We start from the raw sequence: 26024 nt of genomic DNA on the forward strand, positions 1-26024 counted from the left end.
ACCGGTGGGTCTCAGTTTCAGATGTAAATAATACATCCTGCTGACTCTGGGCTGTGGGTTCTCAGGCTGCGCAGATGCCTGTAAACGGTGCTTTGAAAGCTGCAGCTTTCTGGCATGTGACTGCGGATCTTCAGGCGCTCATTTTGCTTTTTTATTCGTTAAAATTTTTATTAGTGTATATTGATTTCACAAAGTGATGTTTTGTGACCTCTTCACTGCGGTATCTCATGTTCTTTACTGCTGCCGGCCTTCATTGTTCACCCCAGCTTTTGTAGATGCGTCATCTCAGCCTTTGCAGAGAGCCCACAAGAAACCTCTTGTCAGGCCTCTTCCTGTGATCTACCACGTGGACTAGCCACAGAGAACTGAAGGAGACAGTGGCGGCAGGAGATGCCTGGGACACTAGGGTGACAAGCTGTCTGGGCTTCCTCTTCCTGTGGCTTCCTTTCTGCATTTTGCACAGGGATCCCACTGACCATTGTGGAAAGTCCTCTGATGCAGATCGGTGGGAGAGACGGAAGATGCTATCTCTGTTGTCTGCTGACTGGAGGTCTCTTTAGCTAGTTTTGATCCAAGTTCACACACATTATGTGAGCACAAGAGCTTCTAACCCTTAAACAGAGAACAGTGGATGGATCTTACTAAGTTCTCTAGCACCCACCAGTTATCCTGTGCTGAGCTGTCCCCGTGTGAGAATCCTGGTTCTGTACTGGAAAAGCTGCTGGCTCCATGCTGTTCTTCTTCGAGCTCCTCTGTGTTCCTGAGGAAGAAAGACTATCATGTAAGTGTACATATGAACATATGCATGTGTGCATGCATGTGCATGTGTGTGAATGTGTACATGTGTGTGTGCATGTGCGAGCATGCATATGTGCAAGCACACATGTGCTGCTGCTTATGTCTTGGCAACCCTACCCACAGTGGTGGTGTCACACCCCTTCATTACCATGTTCAATGCTTTTTTTGTTTTTTTTGTTTTTGTTTTTGTATGTGTGAGTTCTGGGGTTCAGATTCATGTACTTATCCTTAAAAGTAGATCAATGTATGAAGCTAACAAAGAATTGGTACACTTCAGACAAGTGTCCCTTAGTGCAAATGGTGCAGGTCTCATCTGTCTCCCAGCTGTTTGCAGAATCACCAAACACCTCCTTATCTTTCTGAACTTGATTTTCATCGTCACCAGCTCATCTGGTGCCAGCAGGTAGCTTTTTTTTTTCTGACAAGAGTGACATGTGGCTCTGAAGAAAGAGTTTCTGGAGAGGGTGGCAGATGTTCTAGGAGAGGCTGAGAGGAGGGTTCTAATGTGACAGGGCAGCTTCGCAGATGTGAAGGCTGTTGCATTTTCAGAGGAACAGCTCGTTACTGTGGAATGAGGCTTCTTCCTGACTCTTTCCTAGTTGTTCCAGCTATCGGCTCTTCAATTCCACTTCTAGATGGTTCTATAGAAAGCCCAGGGTATGCATGGATTTGAATGACAGCTAGAACTAAGTCTCAATTCTCCAAACTGCTGTTCTCTGGATGTGTATGTTTCACTGCTAGTGTCAGAAAGACAGCTCTCAGTGTGTGTATGTGTGCGCATGTGCTAGGTGCATGCTTACATGTGTGTGGGTTTGCCAGCTCATCTGTGCTCATGTTTATGGAGGGCAGGGGGAGGATGATGCTGGATACCTTCCTCAGTTATTTCCCACCTTACTTTGTGAGAGGTTTTTCAGTGAACCTGGAGCAGTAAGGCTGACCAGGCAGCCAATGAGCCTGTAGGGATCTGTTTGTCTTTGGCTCCCCAGTGCCACGGCAGCCAGCTTTTTACATGAACGCTGAGGAGCTGAACCTGGGACTTCATGCTTGCATAGCAAGTATTTTACTCACTGAACCATGTCCCCTGTCCTGCTCCACATTGCTTTAAAGAATCAGGGTTTCCATCTTCTCCTCTAAAGCAGTGTAGGAAAGACCAATGAGAAGTGCCTTTGTTGGCTTGTACTCAGGGAGAGAGACGTTTTACCATCCTCTGTTCCCAAATCACCACTGATGGCATCATCTTCGCATTGAGCAATGTTCCTAGCAAAAGACCCTTTGTTATAAAAGCAAAATAAAATGAGCCCTGGGATGGCAAATGAAGCCGATTGTGTTCCGTGCTCACTGCATTCTGGGCTCTGTGCTAAGTTCTACCCATCACTCTCTTGTAAGTGCATTTGGTATTCCACTGTTTGCTCTATCCATGGACCCCTTGTCTGAGTGCTCACATTGTACTTTTTGTTCCTGTTCTTGTAATAAAAATACCCTGACAAAAACAACTCAATGGAGAGAGGCTTCATTTGGCTCACAGTTCCAAGTTATAGTTTGTCATCATGGGAAATCAAAGTTTCAGGAACTCGAGGCAGGAGGTCACATCATATCCACAATGAAGAGCAGGGAGCAACAGATTCATGTGTACATATTTAGCTTCTGTTGTCCACTGTTTAAAAATTACAGTGTGTGTATGTGTGTGTGTGTGTGTTTATGTGTGTGTGTTGGTCACATGTGGCACAGTACATGTATGTGTGTGGCTGTCAAAGGACATTTGGGAAGTATCTCCTTCCACATAGCTCCAGTTTAGACAAGCACCTTTAACAGCAGCCATGCCATCTTGTAGGCTCCTCCTTCGTTCTCATACAGTTCAGAAACTTGTGCCTAGGGAATGCTGCCACCCACAGTGGTCGAGTCTTCTCGCCTCAGTCAACATAGTCAAGATAATCCTCAGCAGATATGCAATGAGTCAACCTGACCCAGACAATTTCTCCTGACACTCTCTTTCCAGGTAACTCTGTGTCAAGTTGACTATTTATACTAACCATCCCACGGGTATTGCACTATGACAGCAGCTGGAGAAACAACATTAGTAAGATAGTGACAGTTCTTGTCCATAGATTGACACCTGGTAGCAAAGGCAGAAATGAAACCAAACAAATGTTACATGTTAGCAAAGTCAAGTGCAAGGCCCCCAGGAGACTCCCAGCTTTCCACTGCATGGTCCTTCCATAGTCCTTGCAGTGACCTGGAGCTGGTACCTGACATTTAGATGAAGAAACTGAAGGGTAGAACCAACCTCCAGACTGGGGAAGATTACAAAGGTTGGCTAAATTCTTCATGTTCCAACCAATGTAGCCTCTCTCTGGCTTGGAACCACTATCCTAAGATTCCAGATGAATTTTAGATGTGAAAATCTTTGACTTATCTTAGGGTTCCTATCCAGAACCAGCTGGATATGTTGGCCTGAACAGCCTCAGGCCAAGGGTGGTGTTCTGTATAGATAGCTAGCCCACTGGCTATAAGTAAACGGTATGGTGGTTCTCTTTAATTGTCAACTTGACACAATGTAGAATCACCTGGGAAGAGAGTCTCAGTGAGGGATTTTCCAGAGCAGGTTGGTTCATGGTTGTGTCTGTTGGGGGTGGGAAGACCTTCTACTGTGTGTGGCGCTGCTCCTTGAGTAGGGGATGCTGGCTGGTGCAATGGTGAAAGGTCCTTCTGAGCACTAGCATGTGTGTAAAGTCACTGTCCTCTGCTGGGGATTGAAGATGTGAAGGGACTAACTGTGCTGGTGAGGCAAGAAGTTAGGAAGCAGAACGAGTTTAGCTGTTGTCACCAGGCAACAAGCTGTCAGCTCAGCAGCTGATACCTGGAAAGCCACTGGGAGCCCTATCTCGCCTGCCTGGGAGGGGCTAACTCCTGGCCTCATGACACCTGGACTGCCTGGTAGTGATGGGCTAACCTGGAACTGTGGGGACCAGGAAACCCATCCTTTCTGGCTTGGTTTAGTCAGAATGTTTTGTCACAGCAACAGGAAATCAAACTAGGACACTCAGTGTCCCTGGACTTCATGCGTGCCATAAAACAGTATCATTCTGGAATAATCTCAAATAATATATGAGATTGCAAACTGTAAAGTGGGTGAATATGCTCCCCCATGTGAGTTAGCCTCTGACTAACTATAGAAACTAGTTATAAGGAGGTAGAGTTGATCTGAGTTGTGGTTTCAGAAGTCAACGTTGGCTGGATCCTCTGCTTGGTCTGAAGTGAGGCAGAGCATCATGGCAGCAGGAGTTGTATTTAGAGACTGCTCACTTCATGGCAGTCAGAACTGAGAGCAATGACCAGAGAAAGGTCTGGTGAGATGGCTCAGTAGGTAAGGTGCACACACAAGCATGAGGGCTGAGTTTAGAGCCTCCTGACTCAGCCAGGGTGGGGTTAATTGTTTGTAATTGTGCTGTAGGGGTGGAGACAGGAGGATTTTGAACTTGTTGACCAGCTAGTCTAGCCAAAATGGTGAGCTTCTGGTTGAATGAGAAACCTACTGTCTGAAAAAATAAGGTAGAGAGAGGCTGAGAAAAGACACTGAACCTCTGGCATATGCATGGATGCCAGATGCACATGTACACAAATGTGTGTAACACACACATACCAAACACACACACTACACAAACACACACACATACCACACACACAAACCCATATACCACACACAAACACACACACATATACCACACACATATTATACACACACACACACACACACACACACACACACACACACACGCGCAAACACATACACATATACCACATACACATACAAGCACACGTACACAAACACACACATATACCACACACACAAACACACACATATACCACACACAGACACACAGGCAGACAGACAGACAGATACACATACCACACACAAACATACCATATACACATATACCACCCCCTCTTTCCAGGACATACTCCCTCCATCCTTCCACATCTCTCAGTGCCATCAAGTGACAAGTGACTAAAACTGTTTATGAGGTCAGAGTCCCTGGGATCCAATTGCTTCTCCAACAGGTCTTTAGGGCATGAGTCTCTGGGAGGGAACGACAGTCTGCATCCACAACACCATTCAGTCCTACTGGCTGCAGGACTGGAAGGTTCTGCATTTCAGAGGTAACCAAAGACCTCCAAATATAGCCTTCCTCCATTAACCTGATCCTCGGTTTCTCCAGTGTAGGATGGAGAATAAATTGGTTGCAGCTCAGAGTACTTTGTGTGAGTGCTGGGTGCTAGGTGTCATGGACAGGGAGGCCATCCAGAGTATGTTTGTGTGTGTGTGGTATATGTGTGTGTATGTCTGTCGTATGTGTGTTGCTTATGTGTGTGTGGTATATGTGTGTGTTTGTGTGTATGGTATATGTGTATATTTGTGTATGTGTGTCATATGTGCGTGTGTGTGTGTGTGTGTGTGTGTGTGGTATGTGTGTATGGTATATGTGTATATTTGTGTATGTGTGTCATATGTGCGTGTGTGTGTGTGTGTGTGTGTGTGTGGTATGTGCGTGTCACACACATTGACCTTCCAGAGGGTGGACTCCATCACCTGGGCATTGAGGACCCACCTGCTTACAAGAATGATACTTGTCTGCATATATGATATGACTGGCCTCAGCCTTGCCTCTCCGTTACAACAGGTGACAGTTTACCAATGTGGGTCAAAGGGAGGGTAGGAACCCTTTTCCACTCTGCCACCAGACTAAAGGTCCCTGGCCAGGTCAGGAAAGATCAGCCTATCTGTGGAGGAGCGCTAACACACATAGGCAGGGTGTCCCTTGGTGGAACAGGAATGCAGGGCTTCGGGATAGTGACCTCCTGTCCATGACACCTAGCATCCAGCATTCACACCAGGCACTCTGAGCTGCAGCCAATTTATCCTCCGACTCTGTCTCAATGACCCTTCTCCTGTTCCACTGCATAGCTGTGTTTAATGGTTCAGAAAACTGCTGTGGGCCTGAGAAGCCTCCCCTGCAGAGTCATTGTAATTAGGATAATGGCTTCCCTGGGAGAACCATTTTCTAGGCCTCACAGAACCTCTGATGGGTCTCTGGGACTTTCAGCCACACGCTGCCCCTGCCCAGGTTCTTGGCTCAGAAGCCAGGAATATCTTGCTGGCAGTTGCTTGAGGCTCTCTGAAAAGAGTGAGAGGCAGGCAAGCGATACTTCCTCTGTGTCCCAGGACCAAGCCCAGGTCAGCAATGAAAGAAAGTATTGTCCGTTCTTTTCAGCTGTCACCACTTTCGCCAACCCCGGCTGGCACACCACAGACACCATCCACTCCTCATCTCGTTAAATTGCTCCAAACAGTATTGCTTGCTCATTTTCCACATGCTAGGCTGGGGCTTTAACTATGATGTGGTGGTGTTCCCCAGCGTCTCCTCTGGCACAGAAGACAGAGACCAAAGAAGCAAGTGTCCACTGAACTGCCAAGCAGTAACGTGGAACAAGTTAAAAAGAGGCTATAGGAGTCAGATCTGTTCCTTTAACAAAATGCCCAAGCAAGCGACTCTATAAGGCTGTTTGTAGGTCCCTGGGTCCTGACCTTTCTACTAGAGTAGGTTCTCAACTGGAGACAGTTTTGCTCTCCAGGAGGCATTTGCCCATCCAGAGACACCACTTACCATTTTGTAAGTAAACACAGAAACAAATGGAATACCCCTGCATCTGGTTGCATCCCTCACTTGTTTGAGACCAAGGTCACCTTGGCTGAGAAACTATGGGATAGGTAGGGATGGGATTGCTCAGAGGTCAGGTAGAGCCAGGAGGGAGAGGCAGATGTGGAGGGTAGTGGCCTTAGCCCTGAACCTGGAAGGAAGATTCAGCCCCCAGGCTGCAGGGGCCTCTGTACATCTTAGTTCTGCTTCTACATCAGTCCCTGGTTACCCTAGGAGACTGAGCTTCTTCATGAAGCCCTGCACAGAGTAGCAGCGTGGGAGTTTAATAATCACGGGTGTTGGCAGTGTATCACTTAAAGCCTTTCCTCTCCCGCAGTCCCCACAATCCATAGACCCTGCCCACCTTCTCTGAAAGGAGTCTATATCATTAGGGCCACGGATTCCAGTCGTTCTAATGTTTGCTCCACATTCCTAGCCCAGGAACGCATTTTTGTAAAAACAACAGCGTGCTAAACTGTAGGCAAACGAGAACCTTCATTGTTCTGAGAACATGGAAGACACGACCTTAAGGAAAATAAGCGACCTTCGCTTGCTTGGGATGAGAGCTGTGCATCTTCGGAGCTTCTCAAAGATTGTACTGTGCAGCTAGGGCTGAGGACCACTGAATTACAGCAGTATTCAACTGGTAAAAAACTGTGCAGTCTTGCACATATGGGCGCATAAATATATGGACATGTTTCAGGCCAGAGAAAGGTCTGGTGTCTTCTGCTATTCCAGCTAGTCTCTTTCCCTCGGTTCTACCAACGCATCCTTTCCCACTTGGTCTGTGTCAGAGAGCGGTACCCAGCACCAGCCTCTTAACTTTCCTGTGCCTCAATTTCCAAACCTGCAACACGGGAAAATGAATTGTACCCTTGTCACTGCCCAAGTAAATAGGATGCAGGCACATTCCCATGAGGTTCTTTGACCTTGCACAAACCTTTCTTATGAGAATTCTCGCCCTGCCTCACCCCCACCCCTGGAGCGTCGTGGTCTTTCGGTGGTCACTGGGTGTGGGAAATGCAGGACCCTGCGGTTTGGCCTGCACCGCCAGTAAATTCAAAGTTAACTTCAAGACTGTCCCCTGGGAGGGCTAGAGCGCACAGCCCGCAGCGGCCCTAGAGGAGCTGAGGATCTGCGCAAATGCTGGTGCCAGGGAAGATGCTCTGGCCAGCGCACTCGGGAGGCGGGACCTTGGCAGCCGGTTCCTGCTGCTTCTCCATAACGCAGCAGCTCGCTGCTCTGTGGTCCAGGGACCCAGGCTCTGACTAACCGGCCGCTGCTGCGCTGCGGGACTCAAGTGCACCTCCTCCCGCCGCCGCGCACCTATCACAGTCCCTAAGCGCATTGCCGCGCGCTCCTCCCACTTGCAAATGCCAGTCCAGCTTGCGGCTGCCCTGGCCTGGACAGAGCCTTCGGGCCGCCTGCGTCCCCTGCCCTGTCCCTTCTCAGCTCCAGCAGGACGACGGTAAGGAATTGCTGCGGGAGGCGGGGGCGCGGGGCGCAGGCACTAGAAACAGCAGGGCAGGCTGGCATCCATGTGTTCTTCCTGTAAAATTAAGGCAGAGATATCACGGAGCTTGATGAGAGCTTGGATTCACTGACAGAGACTTGTATATATACCACACCGAAGGAAGTTGTGCTTCTGGGTGGGTAGCAGCGCACATATAAATGAGGGTTACACATCGATGGACACAGCACAGGATTCAAAAGAATAGCTCGAGCTAGAGAAAATAACATCAATCAAGTCAAATTCTAAAGCCAACTCCGAAGCATCCTGCTGCAGCAGCTCCTGCAGTGTGTGGGCCCAGGGCTGAGAACAAGAAAGAAAAAAGCCTTCTTCTCAGCCAGGGGTGACAGTCAGGGATGACAGCCAGGGGCTGACTTCCTGGGGTGTTCTTCTGTTCATGGGAGTGCCTTGGGCTTGATAATCAACATTTTCTTTGGTGGTGAGTTGTGGGTAGGGGTTAGATGCACTATGATATGTGTGTGTGTGTGTGTGTGTGTGTGTGTGTGTGTGTGTAGGTTTTAATGCGCTGGGGTCTGGGGAAAGGTTTTGCTCCAGTCAGTGTTGGGCTTTTATCCATTTTATAAATGTAGGAAATTCTTAGTTCATGGCTGAGTTATATGCATGTTTATTAAGCTCATTTGTGTATAATGAAAATTTTCAGTTAAATTATAGCTTTGGGCAAGGAATATAGCTTTAGTGATACAGTTGCCTCTGGACATGTGGGAGGCCCCAGCTCAATCTTCAGAACTGAACAAAACAAAACAAAACTGTCTGTGTTTAATTTGTCCGTCAGCCATCCATCCAGTCTTGTATATGCTCCGTCTAACTGTTCCATCTCTTCAGTGTCTTTTCTTTAAAACAAACCAACCAACCCACCCAGTTTGAGTAATGTGAGCATTTGGCTTCAAAGAGATCATGTCAGGATTGACTGTTTTCTGTCACCTTCGGTTTTTGTCTAATTAAAAACTAAAGTCTGATTTTTGAGGGAGAAGCTCAGGACAAGGTTGATGACACTGAGAAGTGACCCTGAGGAGCAGGTCCTACAAAGGAAGGACCAAAGGGGTCCTTCCCCCCGCCCAGCTTGACCCAGACAGTTGTTCCTTTCTGAATGTCCCTCTGAACAGATGGCCCTTTCTTGTTGGTTTTGGGCAGGCGCTCTGAATAAACCTGGGCATCTCTGAGTCATGAGATGGGTGAGATGTCCCAGCATGATGGTAAGTCTCCTTTCAGCAGGGTCTCCTTCCGTTTCACTCTCTGGTCTCAGGAGGTAGGCAGGGCAGGTTCAGAGGATCCTAGAAGGGCCTCCAGAGAGCAGTCTCTGTTTCTCTGGGCTTGGTCTTGGCCTTTGGTTCTGAGCTCAGAAACTTGCCATCCGTTTGGTGTGCTGTTTAACTGGGCCTCTGATCCCATTTCTCCTGGGTTTTCTGTCAGGACTAGATCCTGGTCCAGAACATTCACCCACAGTTCCAGTGTCCTGGAGCAGCCGCTTGCTGCAGGGCATCCTCTGTCCCTAGATGAGTCAGTTAAGATGTGACCCTTGCTTGGTCCTGACAGAACAAACATGTCTTCTCACCTGACTATGAATATCAGCCGTCAGGAGTTCACTGCATTGGCTCCACCCTGGGTTGGGTGAGCTGAGTGTGGGCTTGCGTGCGTGCGTGTGTGTTCACGCTGGGGTGGGGTTGTAGGAGAGGAAGGTAGAGGTGAGAGTTGAGGAGTGGCCTCCGGTACACGCAGTTGACTTTTCTCCTGCACACAGTTGGTCCTTCTCCTTTCCAAATTTCAGTCTACGCTCTGGCTAGGCTTGGGTATTTCACTCCATCAGGCTTTGTGGCTGTCTCCAGTGGGTTTACACAACACTTTTCTTGGCCTCTGGGAAGGGAACTGTCTGAGCCAAGCTACAAAGCAAAAGAGTGGGTGAGACAGGTGATAGAGATTCTGGGGAGGCAACATGGCTCTCAGTTTAAAACCAGGATCAGGAATAATGTGATCAGATTGAACCCCGAAACAACTGATGACCAGCTGTCCTGCCAGGTGCACAGCTTTCAAAGATTAAACCCTGGACACTGAAAACCACAGCCTTTGGGCGCTAGCTATTACATTAGCTCATTTTCCCAACTGTCCAGCTAACGGAGGGTGGGGTGGTAATGTTCTAGACCACTTCTCTCTGGTCTAGATGCCATGTTGACAAAAATGACCCAGGCTTCTTATAATTTTAGCAGAGTAATAAAAACACACCTGTGCAAATTAGGGAGGGAAAGAGGAAGCACCATGACTCCCGGAAATCTGCCCCACTCTCATGACAAACTCTGATGCCAGCATGCATGCCACACCCCTTATAGCTGTCTGAGTAAGTGACCATCTAGAGTGCACATCAGCTCTGGGACAGGATAAGGCTGCTGTGGGGTACTGAAATTTCCTGCTGGCTTCCAGAACTGGTTAGTCATTTGTAAACCATACCTGCAGATTCAGCTACGGGTGAGAAAACTAAAGAGCTTTTGAGGAAATTGTATAAAGTAAGGACATGACCACTCGGAGGTACGGTTGGAGGGAAGGTTCTTGTGTAGATGTGAGGGGGAGTACAGCCTGAGGCCTCTGGAAGCATCCGGAGCAGGGAGAGAAAGCAGTAGACTAAACATGACCAGTAGACTGAACTGGGCCATGAGAGGAGAGAGGTGGGGGGAGGGTGAGTGAGAGAGGAAGAGAGGGGGAGAGAGGAAGAAAAACAAAAGGAGAGAAGAGGCCTGTCGGGCTATAGGGGAATGGGAAGCTGGGGAAGGGAAGCCTATGAGCTGAAGAAGCTTAGGGTAGCAGCTCGGGTTAGAAGAGCTGAGTAGTCAGGTAGCCTGGAAGCCAGCATGTGCTTTGGTAGGCTCATAGGCATCCCAAATAGCCATTTGTTTGTTTTGGCATTTTGTTTGAGAAAAACAAAAAAAACAAAAACAAACCAAAAACCTTTGAGTTAAAAACCAAGATCAAGGGTTTAAAGATACCAACCAGACTTTTAAAAAATTGCTTTTATTTATTTATTTATGTATGTATGTATGTATGTATGTATTTATTTATTTATTTTTACAATCCAATCGTTACCCCCTCCTGGTGGTCCACCCTCCCACAGTTCCACCTCCCATTCCTAACCCCACCCCCCATCTCCAAGAGGATGTGGAGGGGGGAGGGGCTCCCCTGTCAGGCTTCCCCACTCCCTGGGGACCCAAGTCTCTCTAGGGTTAGACACATTTTCTTTCACTGAGAACAGACCAGGCAGTCCTCTGCTATATATGTGTTGGGGGTGGGGTGCTTGTACCAGCTGATGTGTGCTGCCTGGTTGTGGCTCTGTGTCTGAGAGATCTCGAGGGTCCAGGTTAGTTGAGACTGCTGGTCTTCCTACAGGGTTGACCTCCTCCTTAGCTTCTTCCAGCCTTTCCCTGAGTCAACCACAGGGGTCCCCGACTTCAGTCTATTGGTTGGGCATATCAGTCGTTTGCTTTCAACTAGACTTTTAATATCTGATTTTAAACACTATGCCATATCCCCAATAGGAGCTAGAAGTCATTTGGGACCAAATAGTGTTAAAAATGTAGTTGATCATTCCATATACTCACAGAGAAACCCAGGAGCTTTAACCCTGTACTTTGGTTCTCTCCATTGACGCCATAGACCAAGTGGTTCTCAACCGCCCTAATGCTTCAACCCTTTAATACAGTTCCTCATGTGGTGGTGAGCCCCAAGCATAACATTGTTTTCATTGGTACATTTTGCTACTGTTACGAATCACAGTGTAAACATTTGATACGCAGAATATCTGATATGCAACCCCCTTAAAAGGCTCACTCAACCCCCAAAGAGGTCAAGACCCACAGGTTAAGAGCCACTGCCATAGATACTGATAATATTACTTCTCTGAGTGCATGTGAGGACTAGATTGTCCCATCTTTCCCTGGGCCTCTAGTGACAGTGACTATTGAAGCCATCATTTACCTACCATTCTCAAAGCTCTGCTGAATTTTGCTTGAGTATGGAAAGAATAAAAAGCTTCTCAAATAATAAAGTAATTGACTTTTCAGGGTCATTGTCAGGTGGTATGACACAGATATTTTGGGGCATGGTAGAATGACTAAAATAGTGGACAGACTTTGGGGTTCAGTGGTGAATGAGCAGAATTGGGGTTTGTACTCTCTACCATTAGCTTTTGATTCTGTGTCCAAACTTCCTTTCTAGGATCACTGTCCAAGGCTGTCTATAGTCTTTCTTTCGAGACCTCATTTCTTTGTTCCCTGAGGGTGTTTTAATTACCATACGTTAGCTCTGCAAGTCCTCTTTTAATCTCCTGGGTCTCTCGTCATTTCCTATGCCCACTGTGTTTTGCCATCTGAGTGCTGGGTGTCTCTGGGGAGCAGTACATTTATTGGGCTCACCTTTGATCCACTTCTGTGAGTTCATTCTTCCAGGTTATCTGTGCTGCCGCTCTTGTTTAACAAAGGACAGGCTACCTCGTTGGCTGTCTCTGTAGGTAAAAGTTAAGTTGACCATTCGTTATTGCCTTCCAATTATGTGGGTCTTAATTTGACTACTTCTCAGAGTTTTAGTCGAGTCCTGAGAATCATAATCTGCTTCTTGTCTCAGGCTGTGAAAAAAGGGGACGAGGGAGCATCAGGCTGCGTGGATAATAATCATGACCCGCAGGTTGCTTTTTCTGGAATTTTACTAAAACGAGTTTTCAAGGCCAGGGAGGGATCATGTTTATTTTTCTTAAAATGGTAAGAATTTTAAGAAATATTTCAGGCATATAGAGAAGTCAGAGAGCAGAAGACAAGCTGTGTGTGTGTGTGTGTGTGTAAGTGTGCTTGTGTGTGAGCTTGCTCATGTGTGAGCATGCTTGTGTGTGAGTGTGCTCTTGTCACATGGGTGGCACCTGCTTGTTACTTATGAGGTAAGACTGTATGTAAAAGTGAGCTGGGTGGAAGGCATTGGCCTTCAGGTCTCTTCGAACTTTTTGCGTTTTCTCACTGGCTTCTTCCCCACCCTGTGTTGTGTGTGAGTTCATAACTCTACATGTGAATCTGCATCTCACATTGCCACCATCATGCTTTTGAAGGTCACTGATGTTCAGGCACAGTGCTAATTTTTTGTACTCTCATTGCTACTGCTGGATCTTTAGATGTTATTTTACATTTTCGTATCAAACATAGTTGTAGGCATTCCTGGTCAGTTGTCTCTTGCACATCTGTTTAATTTTTTGTAGATTAAGGATCCATTTATATTAGCATAACTGACTTCTGGGGCATGTTCATCTCCTTTGGTCCTAGATCTGGAAGGATGCTATTTGGGGGATGGTGGTGCACTAAATCTCACTCTCACCAACCACATGGTTCAGTAACTCAGTGCCTGGTTCCCCTCAGCTTCACCAACATGTAGGATGGTTAGATCTTTGCATTTGTACTAATAGAAAGATTAGGAACTCAGTCTCACTGTGTTCAGTGCATTGACCTGATTCTAGCACAGCTGGTTATGTTTCCATTTACATATAAGTGTCTTGTTTATTTACCTATGTAATTATCCTCTGTCGATTGATCTATCTCCATCTTCTAACTGTCTCTGTGTTTATCATCCATATTTTCTTGTCTATCATCTGTCCATCTACCATCTATGATTGATCACTTGTCTATTTTCTATTTATAACATATGCCGTGAATCTATTACTTAATGTCTATCTGCTGTATCAGTTAACCATCAATCAGTGTGTAATCTATCATCTATTCATCTATCATCTATCAGGCATCTGTCACCTATATATGTCATTAATCTATCACCTACTATTTATAATCTATGTAATTTACCTATCTTCTATTGTATATCGTTTTGGTATATCTATTGTCTGTCATCTGTCTTCTAGTTATAACCATCTACTATTTCTCCATTAACTACCATATACCTATTGATAATCTATCATTTACTATCTCTCATCGCTTGTCTATCCCTGTGTCTATCATCTATCAATCATCTATTACTTATCATCTATTTATGTATCTCTCATCTATTATCTATTTATCATCTATAGACCATCAATCATTATCACCCACCTATAATCTATCATTAACTATCATCTATCTATCTATCTATCTATCTATCAATCATGTCATCATTATCTATCATCTATCATGTATTTTTCTATCATCTATTTATCACCTATCATCATTATCTATCAACTTGTCATTTATCTATCTGTGTATCATCTATCTACTATCTATCTATCTATCTATCTATCTATCTATCTATCATTTATATATGTATCATCTATTTTCTGCTATCTTTTAATCTATCTTCATCATCATCAATCTATCTATCTATGTCTCTTTTTAACTGTGACCAAATACCCAATAAGACAGAAGCAAGTTGAGAGGAAGAACTGAGATCACAGAATAGAAAGTAGAGTCCATTTCAGAGGGGTAGCAGAACCAACTGCTTTCTGTGTCAGCAGAAACATGAGGTGAGTAGTTAAATCACACAAACCAGGGAGTATAAAGCTTAGGCAAGAAGGAGGCCAGGCTACAATTCTTAAAGGCTTGCAGCCACCTTCTCCAGACATGCTTCCACACCAAAGGGCCCATTGTCTCCCCAAACAGGGTCAGAAGCTGAGGACCAAGCATTTTATCCTCAAAAGTCCATGAGGGACATTTCACGTTCAAAGTAAGGAAGTCTGTCTGTCTGCCTACTGCTTGGGATTCTTCTGTGAGTGACCTGTTTGTATCTTTTGTATATATTTTTATTTTGGATGTCTCTTCTTATTGGTTTCAGAAGCTCATTAGAGCCTTTGTTTACACTGGGAACACTTCTTTCTGGTCTGGGGCTTGTACTGTCATATTTTGTCTAGCCCCACTTTTTAGTTTTTACTTTAATCAAATTTGTCAAGTCTTTGTCTGTGGTTTGTGCTCTGTCTTCAGAGTGTCTTTCCAGGCTATTTTTGAAGACAGTCACATTATTTTCCTTATAAAAGTTGTAAAGTTGAAAAGGTTTTAAAGTTTGGGCAACTTTTCCTACATGAGAAAACCATTTGGGTTTTAACGTGCCTCGAGTTTGGTTTGAATCATTTGTTAGGTCAGGTGTGGCTATTCTGTGAGAATAGCCAGTGGCCTCAGGTGTGACTGTTTTCCTAGTGATGGGCTGCCACCTCATTATAAATGTGCAAATCTGTTTCCAACGTGTTTATTCTCTTTTTATTGATTACCTTGGTTATGTAAGACATAAACATCTTAATCTAGGATTTACACAGTAGAAACTTGTGGTGGGCAAGTAAGTCTTAGGTCAAGGTTCCAGGATGGCTGGCTTCTGGTGAGGTCTCTTTCTGGTTGCAGACTTCTACTTTCTGTAACTGTAAGGGGTCTGACATTTCTCTTCCTTCTTCTAATCACTCAATTGTATTAGGGACCCACCCTGGAACCTCATCATCTAACTTTTCATTAATAGCCTGAAGGCTCTGCCATATTGGGGCCAGAACTCCAATATGAATTTTGGGGAGGCACCATTTAGTTCTTAGCATTAGCCTCTTGGCCAGTACTTCCCTTATGTGTTCTTGACTCAGTGGGTGACTGAGAGGATTCACAGGCATCACATTTTCCTCCGTTTTTCTTTGTAATGTGCTGCTGATCTATTTTTGCCCTCTACATAAATTTCAAGTTCACTTGTCAGGTTGAATTAAAAATTTTGTCAATTTTCAGGATTGCTGTTCTGTCATGATGTAATTTGTTGATTTCAGAGCAAGTACAACACTGACGACGATGACGATGATGACGGTGATGACGTCCTCTTGCTATTTAGCTGAGGCTAGCTTTAGACTTTAGATTCTTCTCTCTTAGGTTCCTTAGTTTTGGGATTATAGTTATGCACCACAGCACCTGGCTCAGCATGATGAATTTCCAGACTCTTTACATTTTGCACAGTGTTCTTGCTAATATCATTCTGACTTGGGATCACAGCTAGTGTCCTTTGCCACATTCGCTCTGTAAGTGTCTCAGTCTTTGTCCCTCATAGGTTTAACATATTGGGAAAGGCCAGGACAACTGTTTCCTGGAGTATCCTTCAGTTTGAGTTTGCCTGACATTTCTTATCATTAGTGTGAAGTTATAAATTCTTATTAATAATACCGTAGAGGCTTAATAAACTAGCCATATTCTAATTGGTATACGTGCTCATATGTAGCATGTCTTTAAATGTAAAAAATACATTTTACTATTTTTTATTTCTCTGTGTGTGAATGTATGCCATGTGTTTACACAACTGTGGGGGCTGGAAGAAGGCATCAGATCCCTTGGAGTCAAAATTAAAGGCAGTTGTGAGCTGCTCACCGTGGGAACTGGGAACCAACCGAGTCCTGTGAAAGAGCAGGAAGTGTTCCCAACCACGGGGCCATCTCCCCAGCTCCTGTCTTGACTGTTTGAGGACAGCTGGTTATATTAGCTGTTTTGATTATGAATACAAAGAGGAGGATACAGCTTCTCCAGCCTTTAGGAGTTAGCATGGACATATGACTTTCCTGACTGATGAAAAGGGAAGTGAATTGATCTATGCTAAGACATCTCATGCTGGTGTCTGATTTTCCCAGTTGTCTTCAGTCTGTTGGCATAATTACACGTTGATATGAATATGCTGTAAAAATCAAAATAGCACAAAGTGATAAACCAGCGTGTGAAAGTCAGTTGCTTTCAAGAGCAGCCTGGTCACCTCAGGGATACGTCTCAGAGATCTGAGAATCGCTTCTGAGACAGGCTAGCCTAGTCAGTCTGAGATCAGAACTATACTGACTGAAAACAAGCTTGGCCTCTCCTCTTCCATTTATTGTATTCCTTATTCATTTTTCCCCCTGGTCTTATTGCATTGGCTAGGGCCAGAGAGTGAGATGGTTAATGGAAGCAGCCATGATAGACACTCTTGTCTTGATCCTGACCTTGATGGCAATGCTTCCAAGTTTCACTCTGAAGTGCAGTGTCCACGTTAAGTTTCTGATGGTTACTTTTTGTCAAGTTAAGAAGTTTCCTTTTTAAAATGATGAATTAGTGCTTAAACTTATTGACTCATTTTTGATGTATCTTTTTTTTCCCCAACAATATTGTGTCCCCCTCTCCCCCAATATTGTCACATAGTGTGTTGTTTCTTTTCCTGCGGCTATGATAACATACTCTTGACAAAAGCAGCTTAAGGAAGCAAAGGCCTACTCTTGCTCACAGCTCACAGCTTATGGATGCAGCCTATCCTGGGGGGGGGGATGGGGGTGGGAATCAGAGCAGCTGGTTACATTGTGTCTGTTGTCAGAGAAGAAAGTAGTGAGCGCATGCTTGCCAAATTTCCACCTTTTTCTGCCTAGAGAATGGTGCCACCCATGGTGAGTGGGTCTTTCCACTTCAGTTAACTCATCCAAGATAATCCCATCCCTAGGCCCATCTCTGGGTGACTCCAGATTCTGTCACGCCAACCCACACTCACACATAGTGTTGTTTAGAGATGTTGCTTTTGTGGTTACAGTTTGCTTTTCTTTCTTTATCCTTGACTGCAGTTGAGTGCTTGTTTATTGCTTTCTTTTGTTTTTGTTTTTTTAAAGACAAGGTCTCATGTAGCCTAGGCTGGCCCCCAAATAGAAAGGTTGATCTTGAACCCCTAATTCTCTTTCTTCTACTTCCCAAATACTGGTGTGCCACCATACCTGGCTATTGTTTCTTTGAAATCATATATATATAATATTAATTGTATAACAGAATATATTTTAGTATATGATACATGATATAATAGTAAATATTATACACTATACATTATATACTTTATCATATATTATATAAATATTATATAATATTAATAAAATTAAAAATATATTATATATTAGAAAATATATATTCTAAGGGATATACACATATATATCCCTTAGAATGAAGTCAGGTTGACTTTTTATTACAGACTTATTGTCTCATTGTTCTTTTTTTTTTCCAAGTTCTGTTTCTTGTTCAGCAAACTTTATAGGTTTATAATTTGATTTGGAATTTATTGACAGAGTTAATAATAGTATTCTCATGGAAGCAGTTTTTAAAATTTTCTCTGCAATTATAAATATTTTTCCATAGAGTTTCCTGATCTTCCTTTATACTTCCCTTCTGAAGACAGTACTTAAACTTATATGTAGCTCATTTTTCCAAGTCTGAAAATTTTACTTTAGTCTTTTTTAAAAGTCTTAAATTTCTTTTTACTTCATAGGTTTTTGTAGTAGTTGTTGTTGCTATTTTTACTTTATGTGCACTGGTGTTTTGTCTGCATGTGTATTTTGTGAGGGTGTGGGATCTCCTGGAATTGGAGTTAAAGACAGATTGAGCTGCCATGTGTGTGCTGGGAATTAAACCTGGGTCCCCTGGAAGAAGAGCCAGTGCTCTTAACCTGTGAGCCATTCCTTCATTCCCTTAAATAAATTATCATAATTCATTTAAAATAGTCCTCTGAGGCATTGGAGTGAGTAGATTCCTTTTTGCCACATTTTCTTCAGCTCCATTCTCTACTTTTTTGTCTCCTGTTGGATATTTTTCACCCTCTGGATTTTCCTGACTTTTCTGTTGTGCGATCTAGAAACAGTGTTTCCATCTGTTTGCTGTTCATCCTGGATTCCAAGTCTCTGTTTTAGCCACAAATAATGTACAATTTGGTGTTTACTTTAATCGATAAGAGATCTCCTTGCCTTATCTTTATCGCCTAGAGCTTGGTAAGTGTGAAGATGCAGTCATTTCAATGGACATAAACTGAATGTAATCACGTATTTGATCAATCGCTATGCTTTTCTTCGGCATTTTAAGTGTAGGTTAGTTCCACTTGTTTAGTGTTAATTTGATGCTATCCTTCTGTCAGAGACTAAGATTCGGCGCCTGTGGCTTCCGCCAGACGCAATCAGCTGTTACACATACTGAACAGAGGAAGTTATGGGATGGAGAGGCAGAGTGGCTGGTGGGAGAGAGGGAACTAAGAGCTGACCACGTGCTGCCTTTTGCTGGAAGCTTCAAGGCTGTTTGTTCTATTTCCCAGCAAGGGCAGAGGTGTCCGAGATGAGGCTGAAGCTGATCCCCAAACAATGATCACCAGAACCCTAGGTACAAAAGAGGCTGTGACACATTTTATAGCCAGTCCATTACAACAGACTCACCCCAAACAACCTCTAGCCACCTTTTAGTCATTATCCAATTAAATGTAGACATTAGTATAAAGTTCAATATATAAGCCATTAAGAAAATCAAAAACAATAGCTGGTGAGTCTCTTTAGTGTGCTGGGTCGCTTTCTTAGAGGCATTGTTGCTTTTGATGTAATTTCCGGTTTTTTATTGGTGACCTTGATAATCTGGCAAGGGCACAAAGATCAGAAAAACTCAAGCGAGTCTTGTTTGTGTTCTTTGTTGTTGCTGTTTCATTTTTTGAAGTCGGGGTCTCACTCTGTAGACCAGACTGGCTTGGAAGTCGTTACTGTGTAGTCTACGCTGGCCTCAAATTTGGGCTACCCGTTTTGTGTCTCAACTTCCTGAGAGCTGGGCTTGCAGGCGGGAACCACCAGAGCCTAGCTTCTGTCAGCGTCTTAAGGAGTCTGAAAGCTGGGCTAGTGAAACGATTTGAAGAGTTGAATGCACTTGCTAACATACAAGCCCAGCTACGTGCACTGTAGCACGTGTGCCCACATCATACACATATAACAATTGTAATAATCACAATTCCACATCCTTTTCTAGCCTCTGCAGGTGCCAGGCATGCATGTGGTGCACAGACATACATACAAAAGAATAGAATGAAATTCAAACGAAACAACAACAGCAGCAGAAACCTCAAGAGGGGAGGCACCGACATTCTGAACCCAGATGTGGAAATTGGAGTTGCTGGCTCTCAGTGACCCAGGGACTTCCCAGAGTCAGGCAGGGAGGAGGGTAGGATCAGAGTTAGCGTCTCTCAGTGTTTGATTTCATCTTCCACAGCCCAGCAGGCGTCTCTACCCACTCTAGCTTCTGTACCCATCACGTGTCTGGAACCCACGGGGACCTTGACTACCGATTTGTAAGAAGTGTGGTGGCCACATTCATCTCTCAGTGCATCTAGTGAATGTCAGACAGTGCTTTACCCAGCCCTCAGGCACAGATGGCGGGGGGGGGGGGGAGGGGGAAGGGGGGGGCTTAGAATTTCATAGCTGAGCACCGGGCTGTGGAGAGCCAGACCTGAGCAGAGTGAGTGTGGGTGGAGGTTCTGACATGGCAGTATTACTATAGCTACTCTGTGGGCCCCTGGGCTGTTCTGTAACCCCTTTCTTGTCGTCTGTGGCAAATCTATTGGATACTCATCATAATCACTATCATCATCATCATCATCTCTCTCTTTCACTCTCGCTCTCCTTCCTTTCACTTCTGCTCTCTTCTTTCTTTCTTTCTTTCTTTCTTTCTTTCTTTCTTTCTTTCTTTCTTTCTTTCTTTCTTTCTTTCTTTCTCAAGACAGGTTTTCTCTGTATAGCCCTGGCTGTCCTGGAACTCACTCTGTAGACCAGGCTGGCCTGGAACACAGAAATCCACCTGCCTCTGCCTCCTGAGTGCTGGGATTAAAGGCGTGTGCCACCACTGCCCTGCTTTCTGCTCTCTTCTAGCTCTGGCTCCCCCTTTCACTCTCTCTCCCTCTTGCTCCTCTCCCTTCCTCTCTCCCTTCCTCCCTTCTTCCCTTCCTCCCTCCCTCCTTTCTTTCCTCCCTCCTTCATTCCTTCCTCCCGCCCTCTACTTCCTTCCTCCCTCCCTCTCTTCTTCCCTCCTTTTCTCTTCTTCCTCCCTCCCTCCCTCCCTCCCTCTCTCCCTCCCTCCCTCCCTCCCTCTCTCCCTTCTTCCCTCCTTTTCTCTTCTCCCTCCCTCCCTCCCTCCCTCCCTCCCTCCCTCCCTCCCTCCCTCCTTTTCTTCCCCTCTCTCCTCCCTCCCTCCCCCTCTCTCCTCCCTCCCTCCCTCCCTCTCTCCCTGCCTCTCTCCCTCCCACCCTCTCTCCCTCTTCTTCCTCTCTACTCTCCCTCTTCCCTTCCTCTCTCCCTCCCTTCACTGTCTAGGGACGTTAATTTCAAACTCAAGATCTTCTATTTCTGGTTTCCCTAGTGCAGGGGTTGTACTCCATTCCTAGGATCGATTTTCTTTCTTACTAAGTAGTTAGACGTTTTTTTGTGACCAGGATGACAGTCCACTGCTTAAATGTGATGTGGTTGTGCTGGTGTGTGGAGGTATATGTAAAAAAAAAAAATGATGCCGATTTAAGCCAAGAGCCACTAGAATCTGGAAGGTGTGCTCACAATGCACCAATTTTAGCATAAAATTAAGGTTTTTATTCCTTCAATTATTTATTTATTTATTTATTTTGCATGTGTCTGTGTGTCATGTGTGTGTTTACATGTGGGTGGGCAGAACAGAAGTTGATATTGGCTGTTTTCCTCAACTACTCTCCATTTTATTTTCCTGGGGTTGGGTCTCTTGTTGAACTTGGAGCTCAAGAATTTGGCTACTCTTTCAGAGGACCCAGGTTTGATTCCTTGCACACACAAGATGATTCACAGTCATTTGTAACTTCAGTTCTCGGGGATCCTCTAGGTAGTTAAGGATCCCCTGTCTCTGCCTCTCTGGTGTTGGGATGACAGGTGAGCCACCATGCCCACCCAGCTTTTATAAAGGTACTAGAGATCTGAACTCTGATCGTTAAATTTCTTCAGCAAGGTCTTTATCCATTGAGCCACCTCCATACTTCCTCAATCAACTGGTTTTTTAAACAAGTGGAATATATATTATCAATAAAATCAGTAGACAAAATTACGACTTTGTGTTTTCATGGGAAAACAGTCCCAACTTGTTCTGTGTCAGCCAACACGGAAAGCCAGACACCTGTGGAAGTACAGGAGGCTTCTTTCTACCAAACAGGAGGACTTTCTAACAAACCTATCAATGTTTAACAATTTTTAACAAGGTTGTAAGATGTATTGCATGTTAGCTGTGAATCATTTCGCAGTAAAATCTGTAGATTTCCTGGCAAAGTCATCTCCAGAGCAGGCTGTGTGTTTGCAGCCAGACTTGGAGTGATGTGAATGTGAGAAGCTAAAATCAGATTCAAAAGAAATCCAGATGCTGGAGGGGACAGCCTTGGAGTTAGAGTTCTGTGTTAATCCTCTTTGACACGTGTTCCCTGCTATCCAACTCTGAGAGTTAAGATAGACACCAACATAATGGTGATATTCCTGGGTAGAATTCCACCCAAGCCTGCTGTGGCCCATGTCACTAAGAAAGTGCGAGAGAGCATGTGGCAGAAACACGGACAACAATGTACAAGCTGTGCTGACTTTTCTGACCGCAAAGATTGTCCCTTGAAAATGGCTACTGTGCTTTTTTCCATGAAAAGGCTGAGGGATGGATTGCTGGGTTCAGGGGAATGGTCATCTTGGTTCAACAGAATGTGAACTTAGTAGACTGGTGTTCCCATCCACTGGACTCCACGAGGGCTTGCTTTGGCAGTCATTCTTGTGCTTTGGTCCCATGGTAATGAGGGATCATGAAAGCAGTGATGATTCAACAGTCATCTTTACCATCACTGTGATAAGGTAGTCCCAGGTTGAAGGGAAAGGTCAGTTTAAAAGGGTGACTTCATATTATGACATGACGTTGACTTCTCTGGCTTGGTAAGTCTTGAATTGAGATCTTGGCACAAATAATATCTGTAATCAACACAGAATCCATGTACAAATACAATTTTAAAATATGATTCTAGAATAGTCTATTATATTTTACTTTCTTAAATGGTCTACAGAGACATAGCTAAGGCTTCTATTTTAAGTTTTCAGAAGTCCCTGTCTTTTTCTTCGATGCCTTGTGCATACTAGATAAGTGCTCTGCCACCAAGTCATACCTGGTCATTGCATTCTCGTGTGTGAATGAGGAACACTGCAGGGACCCTGTTTTTTTGTTTTGTTTTTTGTTTTTCATATAGAGTCATATGACACTAGACATGCTGTTTGCAGAGAATAAAGCTTATAATTCTGAAATCAAACTTTACAATGTGCAGATTATTTGTTTTAAGGCAGTAGTTACTCACATGTGCCAAGTTCATCTTAGTTTCAAAATCCCTCTAATTAATGTTTGCTTTATTCTGTAAACACATTCTTCTAACACAATATAATCTTCCTTACTCTAAGCTTGAAGACACAGAGGCTCAAGGTTTTAAGAAACTTGATTAAAGTCAAACAGGATGGTGTAGTCAGAGGAGCCTCAGGTACACTCTCTCCTAACATGATTAATAAAATGACGGGCTGTCTTTGTTACTTTTGCTATGATGAAGAGGCGCCACGACCAAAGCATTTAATTGAGAGCTTGCTTATAGTTTCAAAGGTGAGTTCATGACCATCATGGTGAGGCAGTATGGCAGTAGGCAGGCATGCATGCATGGTGCAGTGGCTGAGAGCTTATATCTTAACCTCAAGTTGGAGGTAGAGAGAGATAGAAATAGAGATAGATGGATGGATGGATAGATAGATAGATAGATAGATAGATAGATAGATAGATAGAGAAAGACTAGGCCTGGTGTGGGCTTTTGAAATCTCAAAGCCTATCTCATGTGACACTGTTCCTCATCCTTACCGAAACAGTTCCAACAACTAGGGACCAAGCATTCAAATATATGAATGTGCTGTGACCATTCTCATTCAAACCACAACACCTCAGGTACAACCATGTTCACAGATCATATCGTGTAACCTCCGCACCCTCAGCCTGAAATCTGTTAGCTCAGGTTTCACTATTAGCAAGAAGAGAACTGGGATGGAGCCTGCCACCCTATCGTTCTGCCACTCCCACTGCTGCTACCTGCTACCTGCTACCTGCCGCCTAGCTGTTCCGGAGTCAACCACATGGTCACCTGCAACTGGACTCCAAGATTGTTTGGCGGGAATTAGCCCCTTCCCCCTTCTTCATAACCCGGTGCACGGAATAGTAAAAATGAGCTTTGATCAGAAACCGATTTTCTTAGCTCCGTCTCTCTCGCGTCGCCTAGCCCCCTCTTCTCTTCCAGGTTCCAAGATGCCTCTCAGACTAGAACCCAGACATGTGAGCTGCTGGCCGGCCACAACAGATCTGGTGCCCATGCGGGACTGGGAAACGGCAGAGGACATTTGGAAGAAGCACTGCTAGTTTGGAGCTCCATGAAAGAAGAAAATAATTAAAGGAAATTCGTACTGGAGAAGGTCGGTGTGGCCTAAATTGAAACAGCGTTAAACCTGAGCGCTAATTCACTTAGGTTCAGCAGTGAGGTGTATCAGGGACTAGGAACTTAACAGGCGGTTAGCCGTAGCTCCCAGAAGCTACATTTTTAGGCGTGAGAAAAGAAAGGATTTATTAAAAGGAAATTAATAATCAGGCGGATGGCCGCAGTTAAAAACTGCATCATGTGGGAGGAAAATGTCCCAAAAAGCAGAGAGAAATTTCAGGGGTGCCATGCTTTGTTCTCTCTGGGCTTTACAGCAGAAGTACTCTGCCCCTTTTGTGTCTTTGTCTAATGTCTGGTGCACCAGTCCGTTCACGTGTTCAATTCATGTATGTTCGTGTCCAGTCTGTATGATTGGATGTTCTATGTTTTATGTTGGATAATAAAGATGGCTAAAAAACTTTATCTGTAAAGCCGAGAGCGGCCACATGCTTCAACCAGGAAACAGACATACAGCAGGAGGGCCCCTGCTGGAAAAACTGTTCATTATAGGAAAAGGGAGAGTCTACAGCCTCTTAGTTTCGGGGTAAAAAAGCTAATAAATGTTTTTTTTTTTCCTGGAGGGTTCTCTGCAATCGTGATTAATGTGTTTGGCAAATGATAAAGTGCTTTTTATTCTATGATTATAGCTAGAAAAATTAATGTTCTTTGATTGGTCTAAATGTAACTGCTTCATTTGTTTTTTTTAATTGGTAATTTGCTCTGCATGTTTTCACAATCAGCTCATAAGTTATTAGTTAAGATTAATAATTGTTACATTGCTAGCAGATGGTTAGTTTTAAAATTGATAACTCAAGTTTAAAGTCCTTCCAACAGGTGGCATAAGGCAGGCTCCACCCCATGCTCTCTTCTTGCTAATAGTGAAACCTGAGCTAACAGGTTTCAGGCTGAGGGTGGGGAGGTTACAATGTGGTGCCTCAGAGAGGTGGGAGAAGGCTTGTAACCTAACACCAAGTAGGAAGTACAGCTGTACTAAGGGGCCATCTGATGGGCTAGTACCTCAAGAGAATAACCCTTTGGTCAGACAAAGCTAGATAGAGACCTGGTGTCTGGATTCCTGTCACCTTCCCTTGTATTTCTGCTGTTGCTTACCACTGGCCAGAGCCAAAGAACATTGGCCAACAGAAAGCCTCCACAAGCCCAGAGAGTGGCAAGAGCCATCAGTGAACATGCAGGCAAATCTTGTATGGTATAAAACTCTGATATGTAATCTTATGATAAATTTACTGCACATTCTAAGTCCTCATTCTGAGCGGGAAGCCACCCTCTGATGCATGTCTGGCTTGACTTCTTCTTTGTTTCCAGGCTCATCTGTTGCTGTCCTCTGACCATCTCCCAGGTGACTCACTGACTGAATCTTTTCCTTCCTCTTGCAGTATGCTAAGGCAAAGCCACGCTTGGCAGGGAACTCTTGTCAAAAGACTTAACAAGCTTCACACTGAGTTACCAATGGCAACTTCTTTGTTTATGATCTTTCCTTCAAGGAAATCAACACGCAATGCTATACTTCCTACTTGGTGTTAGGTTACAATGCTCTTTTCTTCCTAAAGGGCTGGAAAATGCTACCTGTCTTAGTCAGGGTTTCTATTCCTGCACAAACATCATGACCAAGAAGCAAGTTGGGGAGGAAAGGGTTTATTCAGCTTACAATTCCATACTGTTGTTTATCACCAAGGAAGTCAGGACTGGAACTCAAACAGGTCAGGAAGCAGGAGCTGATGTAGAGGCCATGGAGGGATGTTACATACTTGCTTGCT

At 44.5% G+C, this 26024-nt stretch overlaps 1 protein-coding gene across 5 annotated transcripts in view; it reads left to right on the forward strand.

Moving 5' to 3' along the window:
• B3galt5 (UDP-Gal:betaGlcNAc beta 1,3-galactosyltransferase, polypeptide 5) overlaps positions 1-26024 on the forward strand; it is an 84059-nt gene that overhangs the window by 37316 nt on the left and 20719 nt on the right. The window contains exons 1-2 of one of the 5 annotated variants that reach the window (NM_001358389.1): positions 397-781; positions 24058-24247. The exons of 2 other annotated variants lie outside the window; for them this stretch is intronic. The gene's annotated coding sequence lies outside the window, so the exon portion shown is untranslated. Of the gene's footprint in view, positions 1-396; positions 782-7915; positions 7963-24057; positions 24248-26024 lie in introns of those variants that run through there. 2 more of the 5 variants (NM_001358390.1, NM_033149.3) reach the window with 2 other exon arrangements.

Source organism: Mus musculus, chromosome 16, assembly GCF_000001635.26.
Source record: "Mus musculus strain C57BL/6J chromosome 16, GRCm38.p6 C57BL/6J".
NCBI classification, from domain to species: Eukaryota; Metazoa; Chordata; class Mammalia; order Rodentia; family Muridae; genus Mus; species Mus musculus.